Genomic DNA, 18,817 nt, shown 5'->3' on the forward strand with positions numbered 1-18,817 from the left:
ATAAAAAAACATATTGTGCTTAAAAAATCATCTTTGTGCCCACACAATACTTGAGACACATAAGCCAGCAATGCTGTTATTCCTGTCAAACAAACAATGAAGGATTCAGTTACTCCCACTGATAGCCCACCTCCACTGCCCTGTGTTATTCTTGCCCTCTGTGTTGTTCCACACCTGACTGAGAACAGACATTCTTTAAACTGTAACATACCTATCAGTCATTGCTAAATTTACACTTTGTAGACACACTAGAAAAAAAACTCAATAAAAGGGAGACAGAGTCACGAGAAAGGAGTTCCAGTAGTGATACGCAAAAGACAGTTCCTGTGATGTGCAATGAGTTCAAATAACAGCAAGTGAATTTCAAACCCGTTATCACTGGTGGTGTGAGATTACTATGTGTAGATTGACGCATTTAATGTACCTGAACTACATTATAAAATAAAAATAAAATAAGGTCATGGAAGGGTTTAGAAGAATAAAGGGGATCTCATTGAAACCTTTCAAATATTGAAAGGTCTAGATAGAGCGGATGTGCAGTGGATGTTTCCTGTCATGATTGACTCTAGGACCAGAGGGCAAAACAGCCTCAAAATAGAGGGACATCCATTTAGAACGGAGACGAGGAGGAACTTCTTTAGCCAGAGGGTAGTGAATCTGTGGAATTCATTGCCACTGATGGCTGTGGACACCAAGTCATTTGGTATATTTAAAGCGGATGTTGATATGTAAGGGGGTTGAAGATTGCAGGGAGAAGGCAGGAGAATGGGATTGATTGGCATAATACATCAGACATTGTTGAATTGTGGAGCAGACTGGTGCTCGGAGCTCACTAACCCTGATGTGGTTGGGGTTAGTGAGTAGTGGCCATGCTACGTTGGTGCCAGAAGCATGACGACACTTGCGGCTGCTCATCACAGTCTCTCCTTCGATACCGTTGGTAGATGGTGCAGGAGTTCCGCATCTTGGGCAAGCTTTAATCAAGCAACACACACAAAATGCTGGTGGAACACAGCAGGCCAGGCAGCATCTATGGGAAGAAGCACTGTCGACGTTTCGGGCCGAGACCCTTCGTCAGGATAAACTGAAAGGAAAGATAGTAAGAGATTTGAAAATAGGAGGGGAAGGGGGAAATGTGAAATGATAGGAGAAGACCGGAGGGGGTGGAGTGAAGCTGAGAACTGGAAAGGTAATTGGCAAAAGGGATTCAGAGCTGGAGAAGGGAAAGGATCATGGGACAGGAGGCCTAGGGAGAAAGAAAGGGGGAGGGGGGAGCACCAGAGGGAGATGGAGAACAGGCAGAGTGAGGGGCAGAGAGAGAGAAAAAAAGGGGAGGGGTAGAAAACTAAATATAACAGGGATGGGGTAAGAAGGGGAGGAGGGGCATTAACGGAAGTTAGAGAAGTCAATGTTCATGCCATCAGGTTGGAGGCTACCCAGCCAGTACATTTAATCAATGCGGTTTGTGGGTTGGACTCTGTAATTCACATTATGATGTGTTCCTCGTTATTGGCTGCTCGTTTTTTTGTTGCCATTTTGGGTGATTTTGAATCCGGGCAGCCTGCAAATATCAAACACTGAGCTGAACTGAATATGCCTGGAATCTTTTGATGTTGTGTTTTATACTCTGTGTTTCTCTCTCATTTTTTTTGTCGTGGCCATTTGCGTGATTTTTTTTATGTGTGGGGAGGGGTTGATGTTTTTCATTGAAAGGGTTCCACTGTTTTCTTTGTTTCATGGCTGTCTGTGAGGAAGACGAATGTTAGGGTTGTGTGCTGCATACTTTGATAATAAATGTACTTTCAATCTTTGAATCTTGAATCTAATATGCAGATTGGCACCTGTAAATACCTGAGTTACATTATTAAATTTAAAGAAACACTTCATTAATAGTAGGTAATATCCTGGGAAAAGTTTCACTGCTAATGTAATGGTCTTTCTGTAGAAGCAGTGTTGGGGTAATGGTTAGAGAGAACAGGGGCTTTGGAATGTGAGCTGGGTACTTTGTTTGGTGAGAGATGAAGAGAGAAGATGCTGGACAGAACCGGTGGTAGGATACAACCCAGTGGGGAGATTGTGATTCGATGGAACCAGACGCTGAGATCGACAGAGGATCAGTGAATTGATCTCCAACTGGTGCATATTTGACTATTTAATTATAATGGGCCCTTTTTGTTTTTTCTTTTCTTCACTAACCCTTTAGTTAAGATTCATATATATAATTCCTTTAATTGTATACAGTGTGCTGTCTGGTGTTTCATGGCACTGAGTTGTAACAGGGTTACAAATTACACGGCATCCACACAAACCGGGGTTTGTGGTGGGAGAGCTGTCTCAATCTCACGGGTTTGGCGGGATCAGAGAGTGTCTTCCCTGGACTTGCACAGCCAAGGAAACCAGCAGAGTTTCAAGTAAAATAACATAATATATGGGTGTGTGACTGTATGTATTGTAGTTTGCACCTTGGACCCAGAGGAACGATATTTCGTTTAGCTACATACATGTGTATAGTTGAATGACAACTATACACATAGTATAAAGTTGACGTTGAACATACCAAAGTAATGATAGGTGTGTTAAAAGTGTACATCTCAATGGTAGAGAAAGTTTATATGTCCTTACAAACATCAGCTCTGAACATGGTGCCCAGTAGCTCTGTGTGGGTTACAGGTAGATAGATAGATAGATAGATAGATAGATAGATACTTTATTCATCCCCATGGGGAAATTCAACTTTTTTCCAATGTCCCATACACTTGTTGTAGCAAAACTAATTACATACAATACTTAACTCAGTAAAAAAAAAATATGATATGCATCTAAATCACTATCTCAAAAAGCATTAATAATAGCTTTTAAAAAAGTTCTTAAGTCCTGGCGGTAGAATTGTAAAGCCTAATGGCATTGGGGAGTATTGACCTCTTCATCCTGTCTGAGGAGCATTGCATCGATAGTAACCTGTCGCTGAAACTGCTTCTTTGTCTCTGGATGGTGCTATGTAGAGGATGTTCAGAGTTATCCATAATTGACCGTAGCCTACTCAGCGCCCTTCGCTCAGCTACCGATGTTAAACTCTCCAGTACTTTGCCCACGACAGAGCCCGCCTTCCTTACCAGCTTATTAAGACGTGAGGCGTCCCTCTTCTTAATGCTTCCACCCCAACACGCCACCACAAAGAAGAGGGCGCTCTCCACAACTGACCTATAGAACATCTTCAGCATCTCACTACAGACATTGAATGACGCCAACCTTCTTAGGAAGTACAGTCGACTCTGTGCCTTCCTGTACAAGGCATCTGTGTTGGCAGGCCAGTCTAGCTTCTCATCTAACTGTACTCCCAGATACTTGTAGGTCTTAACCTACAAGTATATTGTAGGTATGACAATATAGCCAAACAAATGAGATAGATTGGGACAGTTTTCCTGGAGGGAAAGAGGCTAAGGGGTGACTTTACAGAAGTTTATAGAATTACGAGGGGTATACATAGAGAAGATGGTCATGGGCTTTTTCCCAGGGTAGGGAAAGCTCCCGGTTTGAGGTGGGATGGGAAGGATCTAAAGGGAATCTGAAAGTTTTTCACAGAAAGGATAGTGGAACAACGTCAACTGAATTGGCCAAGGTGAGCACAATTACAATGTTTTCAAGACATTTGAACAGGTACACGAAGAGGAAAGGTTTAGAGGGATATGGGCCAAATCTTTGAGACGTAGGAGCAGAATTAGGCCATTCAGCCCATCGTGTCTGCTCTACCACTCCATCATAGCAGATTTATTATCCCTCTCAACCCCATTCTACTGCTTTCACCCCGTAATCTTTGACACCTTTACTAATTAAGAACCTATCAACCCCGCTTTAAATATACTCAATGACTTTACCTCCACAGCCACCTGTGGCAATGAATTCCACGGATTCACCACCCTCTTGCTAAAAAAATTTCTCCTCATAAAGGCAAAAACGATTAGCATTGATAGGGACGTTGGTCAGCATTGACTTGTTGGGCTGAAGGGTCGTGCCCATGCTTTATAGCTTTTTGAATCTATGAGAGTGAAGTGAAATGCAGTGGAGAAATGAGGGAGAGCAAGGCACAAATAGTAGCCTTCATTAATTTTATTCATTTTCATTCAAATGTCATTTTCATTTATCAGAAACGTTGTGATGAGTGTTTGTCTCAGAGCTGTGCTGTTTAGATGACTCACTCTGACATGCGGTGACTCATCCACTGTCACAGTGGACAAGATACTGCAGAGAGCAGAAACAAATTCAAGGAGCAAGAAGTGTATTGGAAATCTCGCTGCACGCTAATGACGCAGACAGCAAGCAAATTAAAATCTCTGGAACACAAATTAAGAGGAACTCAGCAGTATTTAACAGTCGATCTCTTGGGCTGAGGCCCTTCATCAGGTCTGGAAAGGAAGGGAAGAAGAAGCCAGAATAAGGAAGTAGGAGGAGTAGAAGTTCTTTTTTAATTCTCCTCCATAGATGCTGCCTGATTTGCTGAGTTCCTCCAGCATTTTGTGTGTTTCTCAGGATTTCCAGCATCTGTGGGATCTTTGGTGTGTCTGCGATTGTCCAGCCTTGCACCATCCTCACGCATCTCCTCTGTACTGCAATTACTTGCCCAATGTATTTTGTCGCTACTTTTAATCAGTAATTCTCATCAGCTATTGAAAAATGCAAATTGTAAATAAATCCCAAAGCAGAATTTCTGATTATAAACACAAGAGATTCTACAGGTGCTGGGAATCCACAGTAACACACACGAAATCTCAACAGATCAGGCTGTATCTACAGAAATGAATAAACAATCGACGTTTCAGGCCGAGACCCTTCACCAGGACTGGAAATGAAGGGAGCAGAATTCAGAATAAGAAGGTGGAGGGAGGGGAAGGAGTACAAGCTGGCAGGTGATAGGTGAAACCAGGTGAGGAGGGTGAAGTAAGAAGCTGGGAGGGGATAGGTGGAAGAGGTAAAGGGCTGAAGAAGGAATCTGATAGGAGGTGACAGTGGACTCTGTGAGAAAGGGAAGGAGGAGCATCACCAGAGGGAGTTGATGGGGAGGTGAGGAGAAGAGAAAGGGGTGAGAGGGTGACCAGAATGGGGAATGGAAAATGAGAGTGGGTGGGGAGAGAGGAACAAATTACCGAAAGTTAGAGAAATCAATGCTCATCCCATCAGCTTAAAGACTACCCAGACAGAAAATGAGGTAAACACGAGGAAATCTGCAGGTGCTGGAAATTCAAGCAACACACACAAAATGCTGGAGGAACGCAGCAGGCCAGGCAGCATCTGTAGGAAGAAGTACAGTCGACGTTTCAGGCCGAGACTCTTCGTCAGGGCGGTGACCCTTTGTCAGAAAAAGAGGTGTTGTTCAGTCCATAATATCAACTGATGAAAGGTCTTGGTCTGCAACATCTCTGTTTATTCATCTCCATGGATGCTACCTAACTTGTTGAGTTCCTCCAGCATTGTGTATGTGTATTTCTCAAGATTTCCAGCATCTGTAGAATCTCGTGTGTTTATAAAAACTCTGGAATAATACTTTATAGAGCTAATTATCAGTTTTTTTAAAATATCAATTCAGTGTCCAGCACCCATCATTACCGTGCTTGTTGATCAACAGTAGTTTAACCAAAAAATCTACAGCACCGAAGAGGCTCTTCTGCCTATCAAGTACATGTCGGCCAAATCATTTTAATTTTTAAATTCTCACCCTTCCTTTCAAATTTCTCCACAGCCAAGGAGGCATGAAGGTCAGGGTCACCATGGTCAGAGGTCCAAGACCTAAAAGTCAAACCTATGATCAGAGAGTCCTGAGATGAAGACTGAAGTTGGAAGGCCAATGCCTGCGAGACTGAAAGTGTAGAGCCGAGGACTGGAGGCCGGGAGGCAGCTTATCAGAGGCTGGTAGGTTCTTGGCATCAAAGGTTATGGGGGTAGGCAGGAGGATGTGGTTGAAAAGGAAATTAAATCAGCCGTGATGGAACGGTGGAGCAGAATCAACAGACGGAATTTAATGGTCATATAGCCCTAGATTTGAAGTCCTGTCTGTGTGTGTGTGGTGAGAGGGTGGGGAGTGGGAGGGATGGGAAAAGGGCTCAGTTTGCTGCTGTCTTTCTTGTTATTGTTGCTTGTGTTGTTCTGCAAAATATTCTGGGCATGTTATACTGGTGCGGAAATGTGTAGCGACACTTGCACGCTGTCCCCAGCACCTCCTTGGTTGTGTTAGTTGTTAACTCAAAAGGCACATTTCACTTTATATTTTGATGTACATGTGATAATTAAATTTGAATCTGAATCTGAGGTTTTACAGCTGCCTAACTATTTCCTCTGGACTGACAATCTTCCAAAATATCTCCGCTCCTCCAATGCAGCCTTCTTGGATCATCCATGGATTTGACAGCTCCATATGTGCTGGCTTTGCCTTCAGTACAAGGGCATTATGCTCCCGAAACCCTTACCTTCTGTAACTTTCTGCCTTTCCCTCATTTAAACCCACACCTTTCACCAAGTTTTGGATGATATGAGGATAGGTGGAGGGTCAGGTAGTGTTGAGGCAGCAGGGAGAGTGCAGAAACAGTTGGACAGGTTGTGAGAATGGGCAAAGAAGTGTAAGATGGAAGATAGTGTAGGGGAGTGTATGGTCATGCACTTCAGTAGAGGGAATAAATGCATAGACCATTTTCTAAACGGGGAGGAAATTCAGCAGTCAGAGGTGCAAAGGAATTAATGCAGGACTCCTTACAGGTTAACTTGCCGTTTAAGTAGGTGGCATAGAAGGCATTCATTTTGAGAGGACTAGAATATAAAAGTAAGGATGTAATGCTAAGGCTTTATAAGGCATTGGTCACACTGCACTTGGCCATTGTGAGCAGTTTTGGGCCCCATATCTAAGAAAGAATGTGCTAGCATTGGACAGGGTCTGGATGAGGTTTAAGACAATGATCTCAGGAATGAAAGGGTTAACATATGAGGAGTGTTTGACAACTAGCTCTGGGCTTGTATTTGCTGGAGTTCAGAAAGATGAGATGGAATCTTATTGAAACTGACTATTGAAAGGCCTAGATAGAGTGGACACGGAGAGGGTATTTCCTATAGTGGGGAGTCTAGAAGCAGAGGGCACAGCCTCAGAATAGAAAGACATCTCTCTAGAACAAAGAAGAGGAGGGATTTCTTTAGCCAAAGTGTGGTGAATCTGGGGAATTCATTGCCACTGTCCGCTGTGGAGACCAAGTCGTTGGGTATATTTAAAGCAGAGGTTGATAGGTTCTCAATTAGCAGGGGTGTCAAAGGTTACATGGAGAAAGCAGGATAAATTTACATGGAGAATAAGTTTGAGAGGAAAAAAACAATCAGAGCAGACTTGATGGGCCAAATGGTATGATTCTGCTCCTGTGTCCTACGGTCTTATGGTTTTTGTTTACCTTCCTTTGAAGCTCACGATGCCAATCACTTTCTCTGATAACCCTACAGTGAAATACTTGTGATGTTTGGCCATCGGCCTTAAAGGCGCTGATTTAGGCCATCTGGCTCCTTGAGTCTGCTCCGCCATTTCATTACGGCAGATTTATTATCCCTCTCAAGCCCATTCTCCTGCCTTCTCCCCATAACCTTTGATACCCTTACTAATCAAGAGCCTATCAACCTCTATTTTAAATAGACCCAATGAGTTGGCCTCCACAGCTGTCTAAAGATGGCTAAAGAAATTCCTCCTCATTGCTATTCTAAAGGGATGTCCTTGTATTCTGACCATGTTTAAAGATGCTTTATCAATGCAAATTGGTGTTACATTTAGAGGGCCTTAGCAATGGACAAGGCTTATTTTGTTCATGTAAGGTATGAAACTTCTTTCATCTCTAAGTTTTACAGTGGAGGTGTAGTCAGTTTTAAATTCTGCTTTATTCCTTGCCTGGAGTTGATTAGTTTTCTACAAATAAACAGAGGCGGGGGCCATTAGTTTCACTGTTGCTAACAATGGCTTGTTGCTATGATCATATTATCAGATGATTTTGCTGTTTGATGTATAATGCAGCTTGGAATTCTCCAGTGTAATCTTTCTTTACGTTTCTGCTGACAACTGTGTGCCTTGTAAAATAAATCTGACCTCAGGGAAGGACAGATTTAAATACCCAGTCAAGTTCCATTATCTTCAGCGGGAGAGGAGGTTCAGAAGGATATTGATGTGACAGGATGCAGTGCAGTGCAGCCCGTGGAACTCCAGTGACCGGGGTTCAATCCAACCTCCAGCGCTGACCATGCTGAGCATCTGCTCTTGTCTGGCTTCCAAACAGCAGCAAAGTATTGACTCTACTACTTGATTAAACCTCTTTGCAGCCTGCCTCCTTTTCTGAGTTCCTTCGTCTCTGCCACATCTGCTCCCAGAATGCGGTTTCCCTTTCCAAGACATCAGAGATGTCCCCCTTCTTCAAAGAGCAGTGTTTCCCTTCCTCCACCATTGATGCTGCCCTCACCCGTATCTCCTCCATTTCCCAAACATCTGCGCTCACCCATCTTCTCACTGCCTTAGCAGTGATAGAGCTCCCCTTGTCCTTACCTACCACCCCATTGGCTCCACATCCAACACATCATCATCCACAACTTCCGCAATCTCAAAAGGGATCTCCATTTTTCACAGGGATCGTGCCTCAATGATTCCCTTGTCAATTCATCATTCCTCACTAACCTCCCTCCCGGTACTTAGCCCTGCAAGCAGCCAAATTGCAACACCTGGCCAGTCATCTCCTCCCTCACCTCCATTCAGGGCCCCAAACAGTCCTTCCAGGTGAGACAGCACTTGACCTGTGAACCTGCTGGGGTCGTCCATTGTGTCTGGTGCACCCAATGTGGCCTCCTCTACATTGGTGAGGCCCGTCGTAAACTGGGAGGGGGGGGGACGGACTGCTTCGTTGAGCACCTCCGCTCCATCCACTAAAAGCAGAGCTTCCTGGTGGCCCAACATTTTAATTCCAATTCCCATTCCCATTCTGACATGACAGCCCACAGCCTCCTCTTGTGCCAAGATGAGGCCATCCTCAAGGCAGAGGAGCAACACCTTATATTCCCTCTGGGTAGCTTCCCAACCCAATGGCATGAATGCTGGTTTCTCCTTCTGGTAAAACCATTTTTTCCCACTGCCCCTTCTCTTCTTCTGTTCCCCACTCTGGCCTTTTTCCTCATCTCATCTGCCCATTACCTCCCACTGGCTCCCCTCCTCCTTCCCTTTCTCCAATGATTTACTCTCCTCTCCTATCAGATTCCTTCCTCTCCAGCCCTTTATCTTTCCCACCCACCTGGCTCCACCTATCACCTTCTAGACTTCCTCCTTTCTCTTCCCCCTCCATTTTATTCTGGAGTCTACCCCCTTCCTTTCCAGTTCTAAAGAAGGGTCTCAACCTGAAATGTCGACTGTTTATTCATTTCCATAGATGCTGCCTGACTTGCTGAGTTCCTCCGGCCTTTTGTGTGTGTTGCTTAGCAAAGTAATCTGATTTCCTTCCACAGTACAGGTTCTGATGAAAGATTGTTGACTAGAACCTTTGCCTCTGTTTCTCCTCCAGTGATACTGCCTGACCTGCGAACTACTTCCAGTATTTACTCTTTGTACTTCAGCTTTCCAGCATCAGGAACCGTTGAGTTCTTAAACAAACTAGCACAGTCCTAATCACAACTAATGTGTCTCCTCTCCATCCACTCATCATCAACAACTCTACATTCAGCAGCATTTCAACATTCAGGTTCCTGGGCATCATTATTTCACAGGACCTCATGTGGGAGGACCATATCGCTTTCATTAACAGAGAATGTAATTCTTACAGCAACTGGTAAAATTCTATCTTCACCAGAATGCTCTGGTTCAATTCTACACTGCTGTCGTGGGTAGCATCCTCATACCAGCCGTTGCCGTCTGGTTTGGTGCAGCGTCCTCTCATAATGTACAAAATCTACAGCAAAATATCAGGTCAGCGGAGAAGGTCGCTGGCTGCAGTCTACAATCACTGCTGGACTTGTAGGTGTCCAGGTCAAAGAGCTGGGCAGGGAAATTCACTGCGGTCACTACCCAGCTTGCAAGCTGCCTTCTGGAAAATGTTTTAGCGCTAGTAAAACAAAAAACACACTATTTTAAAAGTTTATTCCTGCAGGTAGTTAATCTAACCAACCATTCTAGTTAACCCGGGCCCTGACTATCTATTACCCCTTCACTACACTTTAAATAATTTCTTATGATGCTGTTCGCATTGTAAATACAGTATATGTTGATATTTATGTATTGATGCAGATTTTATTCCACATCTATACTTTAACCTCTAATTTTATTTTTATACAATTCTTTATTCCTTCTAATTGTTGAAAGTTGTTTCTGTTGCAAGTCACATCAACACATCACAGCAAACTCCGAGTAATTCCGAATATACAGTATGGTGAATAGATTTGATCCTTGGAGATTGTACTATCTCCCCGTGATTGCTTGGGATACCCCAAGGTGTTCCAGTTTTCTCCCACATCCCAAAGGTGACTCTGGAGACTTGAGGCATTGGTCATCTGGGACGAATATTCTGAGAAGCCTCAAAACCGCCGTGCAGGTTGACAGGGTGTTTAAGAAGGTGTATGCTGTGTTGACCATCATCAGTCAGGATTGAGTTCAAGAGCCACGAGGTAATGTCGCAGCTCTGGTTAGACCACGCTTGGAGTATTGTGTTCAGTTCTGGTCAGTTCAGTATAGGAAGAATGCAGAAGCTTTAGAGAAGGTGTAGAGGAGATTTGCCAGGATGCTGCCTGGATTAGAGAGCATGTCTTGTGAAGATAAGTTGAGCAAGCAAGGGCTTTTCTCCTGGAGAGTAGGAAGATGAGAGGTGACTTGATGAAGCTGTACAAGATGATAAGAGGCATAGATCGAGAGGATAGCCAGAGACCCTTTCCCAATGCAGAAATAGCTAATACAAGGGAGTATAATTTTAAGGTGTTTGGAGGAAAGTATAGGGGGACGTCATAGGTATGATTTTTACACAGAAAGTGGTGATGTGCTGCCAGCGGTGGTGGTAAAGACAGATACACTAGGGGCATTAAAGAAACCCTTAAGTAGGCACCTGGATGATAGAAATATGGGGGCTATGTAGGAGAGAAGAGTTAAATTGATTTTATAATAGGTTAAAAGGTCAGCACAACATTGTGGACTGTATGGCCTGTATTATGCTGTAGTGTTTCATGTTCTAAGTTTGGATAAGTACATGGGTCAGAGGGTTTGAAATGATATGGTGCAGGTAGATCAGAGTAGGCAGAAGGTCGCTGGCGTAGACTAGATGGCCGAAGGGCCTGCCTCTGGGCTGTGTGACCCTAAGTGCAACTGGAGGTAGGCAATACATGTTGGCTGAGAAGAGCTAGCAGTAATAGGCTTAGAGTGAAAGATTAAATATTTCAGGGGAATCTGAGGGGGAAATTCTACACTCAGAAGTGTGGAATGAGCTGCCAGCAGAAGTGGTAGATGTGGTACATGGATGGAAGGCATTTAGAGGGATATGGTCTAAGTGTGGGTAGATATAACTAGGCAGTAAATCAGGTCAACCATGACTACATGGGCCAAAGGACCTGTTTCTGTGATTAGTGCACTACGGCTCTTTGATTCTATGTGCTGGTTCGTAGGTTAGTTGACTGATGTAAGTTGTCCCTTGTGTGTAGGTGTGTGGGTGAAACTGAGGGCTGATGATACAAATGTTTAGAGTAATCAGAGGTGATAACTTCACTCACCCCAACACTGAACTGATTCCATAACCAGCACACTCACTTTTAAGGACTCTACAACTCATGTGTTGTTGATATTCATTGCTTATTGATTCTTTTATTAACATTACTATTATTGTCTTTTTGTGTTTGCAGAGTTTGTTGTCTTTTGCATATTGATTGTTTGTCCATCTCTGTCGTGTGCAGATTTCCATAGATCCTATTGTGTTTCTTTGTATTTACTGTGATTGCCCGCAAGAAAATAAATCTCAGGTGGCATAATGGTGACATAAATGTACTTTGGTAAGAAATTTACTTGAACTTCAAACTTTCGAATAAAATGGGATTAATGTAAACTAATTTCATGATGTTTGGTATGGGCGTGGAGGCTTGCATAGCCTGTTTCTGTGTACTTTCACATTGAATATGCAAGTCAGGAAACGGGGCAAGAAATGGGAGCTTACCCTAGATTTTAATCCAATCGTACAAGGGACAGCTGAGAGTTCACAATTAAACATGATTCCATTCCACAAGGTGGAAACAGTCATGAGCTAAATGACAAATAGAGCTACTGCTTAGTGTACACTAATAAAGCACTGGTGACCCAGGATCAATTCCCGCCAACTGTCTGTGAGGAGTTTGTACATTCCCCCCATGTCTGCATGGGTTTCCTCCTACGTTCCAAAGATGTACAGATCAGTAGGTTAATTAGTCACATGGGTGTAATTAGGTGGTGTGGGCTCATTGGTCCTGAAGTAGAAAGACACACAGCCTCTTGAGTCCATCCTGCCATTCCATATTATCTTGGCTGATGTGATCCTGGCCTCATCTCATCTGTACCAATTTCTCATTGCCCTCAATTCCTTAATTTTACAAAAATGTGCCTCCTTCCTCCTTAATACTCTGGATTTTCTAGCCTCCACCATCTTCCCTGGTAGGGTATTTCAGAGAATCACAAGCTTGTTTGACAAAACTTTCAAAATTTGGATCTTTTACCCTCAAATGGAACCAAATTTCAGAAGCAGAGAATATCGCATCATTAATGCTGTGGAACCAAACAGCTTTTTCAAGTGATGTGTCCGCATCTGGGTACGCTGTTGTGGAGCCTTGCCCATCGGGAGTTCATGATTGAAATATTGTGCAATATTTTGCAACCAATTGGAATGAAGAGAATTATAGTCATGAGGAGATACTAATTGGATGGAGTTGTTTTCTTTATAGCAAAGGGGAGAAATAAACATTATTAGAGATCGAGGCAGTGGAAAGAAAGGACCTATTTCCCTCTACAATAACTAGGGAACATACATTTAAATCATTGGTAGAAGGAAGTGGTTGAGGAAAATATTTTCCTTTCCATGAGTCATCTGGAGATTACTGCTTGGAAGGGTGGCCAAGGCAGAAGTCCACAAAATGTTTCTGATATACCTGTAAGCTCTTGAAGTATAAGTTACTTGGCAAAGGACCAGCAACTGGAAAGTGTGTTAAACCCGTTTTTGGTTGCCAGTCACAATGCTGAATCATCACCTTCTGGGTTATATTATCGGATTATGATTGTGTCTGGCAGGAAATGAAATGTCTGTTTACTCCCTTCCATAAGTGCTGCTTGACCTGCTGAGTTGCTCCAACATTTTGTGTGTCTTGCTCAAGATTCCCAGCACTTGCAGAATCTTTTGCATTTAAGACCATAAGACCATAAAACATAGGAGCAGAATTATGCCATTTGGCCCGTCGAATCTGCTATGCCATTCCATCATGGCTAATTTATTATCCCTCTTAATCCCATTCTCCTGCCCTGTCTCTGTAACCTTTGGTGGACTTCAAGAACATAGAAACATAGAAAACGTACAGCACAACACAGGTCCTTCGGCCCACAAAGTTGTGCCGAACATGTCCCTACCTCAGAAATTACTAGGCTTACCTATAGCCCTCTATTTTTCTAAGCTCCATGTACGTATATCTTACTTTCTCAATAAGCCTTGTATGGGGTACCTTATCAAATACCTTGCTGAAATCCATATACACTACATCTACTGCTCTTCCTTCATCAATGTGTTTAGTCTCATCCTCAAAAAATTCAATCAGCCTCGTAAGGCACAACCTGCCCTTGACAAAGCCATGCTGACTATTCCTAATCATATTATACCTCTCCAAATGTCTGAAAAGAGGATGCATGCCATCTTGGACAATGACTCCCAACCACTCCATAATGTACTGGTTAGGCACAGGAGTACATTCAGCCAGAGACTCATTCCACCGAGATGTAACAATGAGCATCATAGGAAGTCATTCCTACCTGTGGCCATCAAACTTTACAACTCCTCCCTCGGAGTGTCAGACACCCTGAGCCAATAGGCTGGTCCTGGACTTATTTCCACTTGGCATGATTAACTTATTTTTATTTAATTATTTATGGTTTTAAATTGCTATATTTCTTCACTATTTTTGATTGGTGCAGCTGTAACGAAACCCAATTTCCCTTGGGATCAATAAAGTATGTCTGTCTGTCTGTCTGTCTGTAAATCCTGCCTCTCAGGATCTTCTCCATCATATCAACCTCTGTTTTAAATATATCCAATGACTTGGCCTCCACAGCCAACAATGGCAAAGAATTCCACAGATTCACAGCCCTCTGGCTAAAGAAATTCCTCCTCATCTCTGTTCTAAATGGAAATCTGTGTTTTCTGAGGCTGTGCCCACTTGTCCTGGACTCCCCCACTATAGAGAACATCCTCGCTACATTCATTCCATCTTGGCCTTTCAATATTCGATAGGTTTCAATGAGATTTTTCCCCATTCTCCTAAATTCCAATGAGTACAGAATGAGAGCCATCATATTTCACTCTTTCATTCCCAGGATCATTTTCGTGATCCTCCTCAGTCCCTCTCCAATGCCAACTCATCCTTTCTTAGATTCATTTGTTCATTATGTGCCATTTCGTATGAAATGGGCAATCATGATTGTTCTTGGCAAATTTTCCGACAGAAGTGGTTTGCCACTGCCTTCTTCTGGGCAGTGTCTTTACAAAATGGGCGACCCCAGCCATTATCAATATCCTTCAGAGGTTGTCTGCCATATAACCAGAACAGATGGTCGTATGCACCGGCTGTTCATACGACCGTACACTACCTGCTCCCTTGCCTTCATGTGACCCTGATCAAGAGGCTAACCAGGTGCTACACCTTTCCCAAGGATGAGCTGCAGTCTAGCGGAGGGACGGAGCACCTAACCCCGCCTTTGGTAGAGATGTACCTCTACTCTGCCACCCTCCGTTCTTAGATAAGGGGCGCAAAACGTCTCACGCTCCAAGTGCAGCCTGAACAATACCGGATTACACCTCAGCATTACATGATTACTTTTACCTTCTAGTCCATGTTCATGGAAAATGCTGCCCCTCTCTTTTCTGTTTCTACTCCTTAAGGCTTCATCCAGGCTTTTCCTTGACTGCCCTAATGGCGCTTGGTGTCAAATTTTGTCTGATGTACACTTGCTAAGTAGTTTAGGGTGTTCTTGGTATGTTAAGGGCACTATAAATGCTACTGATTGCTGTATTAAATATACATGTGATTCAGCTGTAGTATTTCTGTCCTATTCTAAGAAGGCACAATCGTTTGCTCCCCAGACATGAAGTCTGACCTAAATGTTACTGAGTTGAGAAGTTATCTGCTGGTGGAGAGTGTTCATTGTGCAAAAGAAACTGCCACATAGCAACCAGATCAATTTCTAGCTGTTCGAGCCAGGCCAGTGTCAGCGGTTTGATAGCAACCACCTCTATCAGCATGTCATCCATGGATCTTTGTATAACCGGTTAGCTCTAACAACACAGAGGGAGAGAGCTGGAAACGGGGGAAGCAAAGAGTTCAAGTTCAAGTTTATCGTCATTCAACCATACACATGTACACAGCAAAACAAAACAACATTCCTCAGAAGACCAAGGTTCAAATAACAGCACATAAAATGATATTAACACAATAACAGGTAAAAATATTCTGTAGGTGTACAAGTTAACATAAAGTGCATATTTGACATATAGTTAAATATACAACAGTGTTGCTGTTACTGGCATTGTCAAAAATAATGTGTAGTGGGTGGTAGCAGGATATTGAGAAGTCTCAGAGCCTGGGGGAACCTATCAGTCCTGATTCTTATACTCCAGTACCTTATGCCTGACGAAGAATTGTGGGATGGCTGGGAGGGGTCTTTGACAATACCGAGGGCTCAGAGATGGGTTCTGTACATGCTGATGAGGATCCAATTCACTAGCTACTTATTGAGTTTAAATGCTTACTTAATCCACCATTGAGGAGACCTTCAAAAGGGGATTCATCAAAAAGGCAGTATCCATCGTTATGGACCCTCACCATCCAACACTTGCCCTCTTTTCATTGCTACCATCAGAGTGAAGGTAAAGGAACCTGAAAACACAAACTCATCATTTCAGGAACAGGTTCTTCCCTCCGCCATCAGATTTCTGACACTACCTCATTCCTTTTGCTCTCGATTTGCACTACTGGTTTAACTTCTACGTATATTTCTTATGATAATTTGTAATAGTAAACTTCATATATTGCACTGTGCTGCTGCCGCAACACAAGCGCTTTCACAACACACATCAGTGATAATAAACCTGATTCTGAAATGTGGATGCTCCCGAACTCCACCATTATTCGGTCTTGACTATGCAGACTCACTATCTGCTCCTTTGAGCTATGGATCTGTAAGAGAGTGCATTAACCTTACAACTGCATCTGAGCCAGCAGGCTTTGAGTTAATCTCCCATTCCAGACATATGAGCAACGTCTAGAGATTGTTGCACAGTCAGAGAATTTGAGATATTAAGATGAAGCCCTATTTGCTTTCTTAGATGAATGCAGAAGAAGAGATTTTGGCAAATATTTATCTGTTTTTCTTTTATCAATTACCAACACTTTCATGCTTTCTCACCCTGGGAAAATAGCTCTATGTATCTTACCTATGCCTCTCATAATTCTATATACTTCTGTCAGCTCACCCCTCAGCTTCTGATGCACCAAAGAAATCAATTCAAGTTTGTCCAACCACTCGGAGTTCTATTCCTGCCGCTGTCTGCAAGGATTTGTATGTTCTTGCCGTGAGTGCGAGTTTCCTTCGGGTCCAGTTTCCTCCCACGCTCCAAAGGTGTTCGGCTTAGTGAGTCGTGGGCATGCTACGTTGGCACTGGAAGCACGGCGACCCTTGCAGGCCGCCCCCAGCCCATCTCCGGACCATGTTGGTCTTGATGCAAATGATGTAATTCACTGTATGTTTCAATGTACATGTGACAAATAAAGCTAATCTCTATCTCTGTGCAAACACTTGCTTTGTACTCTCTTTAACTTTCTAAGCCTATGCCATCTAGATTTTGACATCCCCACTGTGGGAAATAGCTCTATGTACCTCCTCTATGCTCTCACTTTCTATATACTTCTAACAGGTCACCCTCAGCTTCTGATGGTCCAGTGAATTAAGTTCAAGTTAGTCTAACCATTCTCTATAACTAACCAATACCTCCAACTAACTCTATAACTCCAAACCAGGTGAAGTCCTTAGAGTCATAGAGTCAAAGAGTAGTACAGAATAGAAACCAGCCCTTCAGCTCACCACATCCTCGCTGACAATCAGATCTGTCTGTGTTAATTCTTTTTCCTTCTATGCTCTGCTTTTTCCAATCATTTTAGTGCTCCTGGGGATGTTAGCGAATCCACAAATCCACTAGATGCTGGAGACCTAGACAGTCTGTCCAGGGGTTAGAGATCTGTATAAATGCATTTGGCGGGGAAGGATGGAGATTGTTTCACTGTTGATGTCTGCCATGCCCTGTTTTGTTGTGTTCTGTGTTGTTCTGCAAACATGGTGGGCACGCGATGTTGGCACCAGAGTGTGTGGTGACACTTGCGGGCTGCCCCCAGCACACCCTTGGGTGTGTTGGCTGTTCACACGAATGGCACATTTCGCTGATGATTAAATGAATCTGACTCTAAATCTGCCTCCACCATCTCCTCTGGCTACTCAATTCAGTTAAACTGTTCCTTATGACAGATAGATAGATAGATAGATAGATACTTTATTCATCCCCATGGGGAAATTCAACATTTTTTCCAATGTCCCATACACTTGTTGTAGCAAAACTAATTACATACAATACTTAACTCAGTAAAAAAAATATGATATGCATCTAAATCACCATCTCAAAAAGCATTAATAATAGCTTTAAAAAGTTCTTAAGTCCTGGCGGTAGAATTGTAAAGCCTAATGGCATTGGGGAGTATTGACCTCTTCATCCTGTCTGAGGAGCATCGATAGTAACCTGTCGCTGAAACTGCTTCTCTGTCTCTGGATGGTGCTATGTAGAGGATGTTCAGAGTTTTCCATAATCGACCGTAGCCTACTCAGCGCCCTTTGCTCAGCTACCGATGTTAAACTCTCCAGTACTTTGCCCACGACAGAGCCCGCCTTCCTTACCAGCTTATTAAGACGTGAGGCGTCCCTCTTCTTAATGCTTCCTCCCCAACACGCCACCACAAAGAAGAGGGCGCTCTCCACAACTGACCTATAGAACATCTTCAGCATCTCACTACAGACATTGAATGACGCCAACCTTCTAAGGAAGTACAGTCGACTCTGTGCCTTCCTGCACAAGGCATCTGTGTTGGCAGTCCAGTCTAGCTTCTCGTCTAACTGTACTCCCAGATACTTGTAGGTCTTAACCTGCTCCACACATTCTCCATTAATGATCACTGGCTCCATATGAGGCCTAGATCTCCTAAAGTCCACCACCATCTCCTTGGTCTTGGTGATATTGAGACGCAGGTAGTTTGAGTTGCACCATATCACAAAGTCCTGTATCAGTTTCCTATACTCCTCCTCCTGTCCATTCCTGACACACCCCACTATGGCCGTGTCATCAGCGAACTTCTGCACATGGCAGGACTCTGAGTTATATTGGAAGTCTGATGTGTACAGGGTGAACAGGACCAGAGAGAGTACGGTTCCCTGCGGCGCCCCTGTGCTGCTGACCACCGTGTCAGACCTACAGTCTCCCAACCGCACATACTGAGGTCTATCTGTCAAGTAGTCCACTATCCAATC

The 18,817-nt window shown here is 43.4% G+C and overlaps 1 long non-coding RNA gene across 1 annotated transcript in view; it reads left to right on the top strand.

Moving 5' to 3' along the window:
* Positions 1-18,817, top strand: part of LOC140734629 (uncharacterized) — a 92,630-nt gene that overhangs the window by 19,566 nt on the left and 54,247 nt on the right. Inside the window, exon 2 of the long non-coding RNA XR_012100578.1 lies at positions 5,735-5,904. This is a non-coding gene — a long non-coding RNA (uncharacterized lncRNA). The remainder of the gene's footprint in view (positions 1-5,734; positions 5,905-18,817) is intronic.

This window comes from Hemitrygon akajei, chromosome 10 (genome assembly GCF_048418815.1).
Source record: "Hemitrygon akajei chromosome 10, sHemAka1.3, whole genome shotgun sequence".
In the NCBI taxonomy this organism is placed as follows: Eukaryota; Metazoa; Chordata; class Chondrichthyes; order Myliobatiformes; family Dasyatidae; genus Hemitrygon; species Hemitrygon akajei.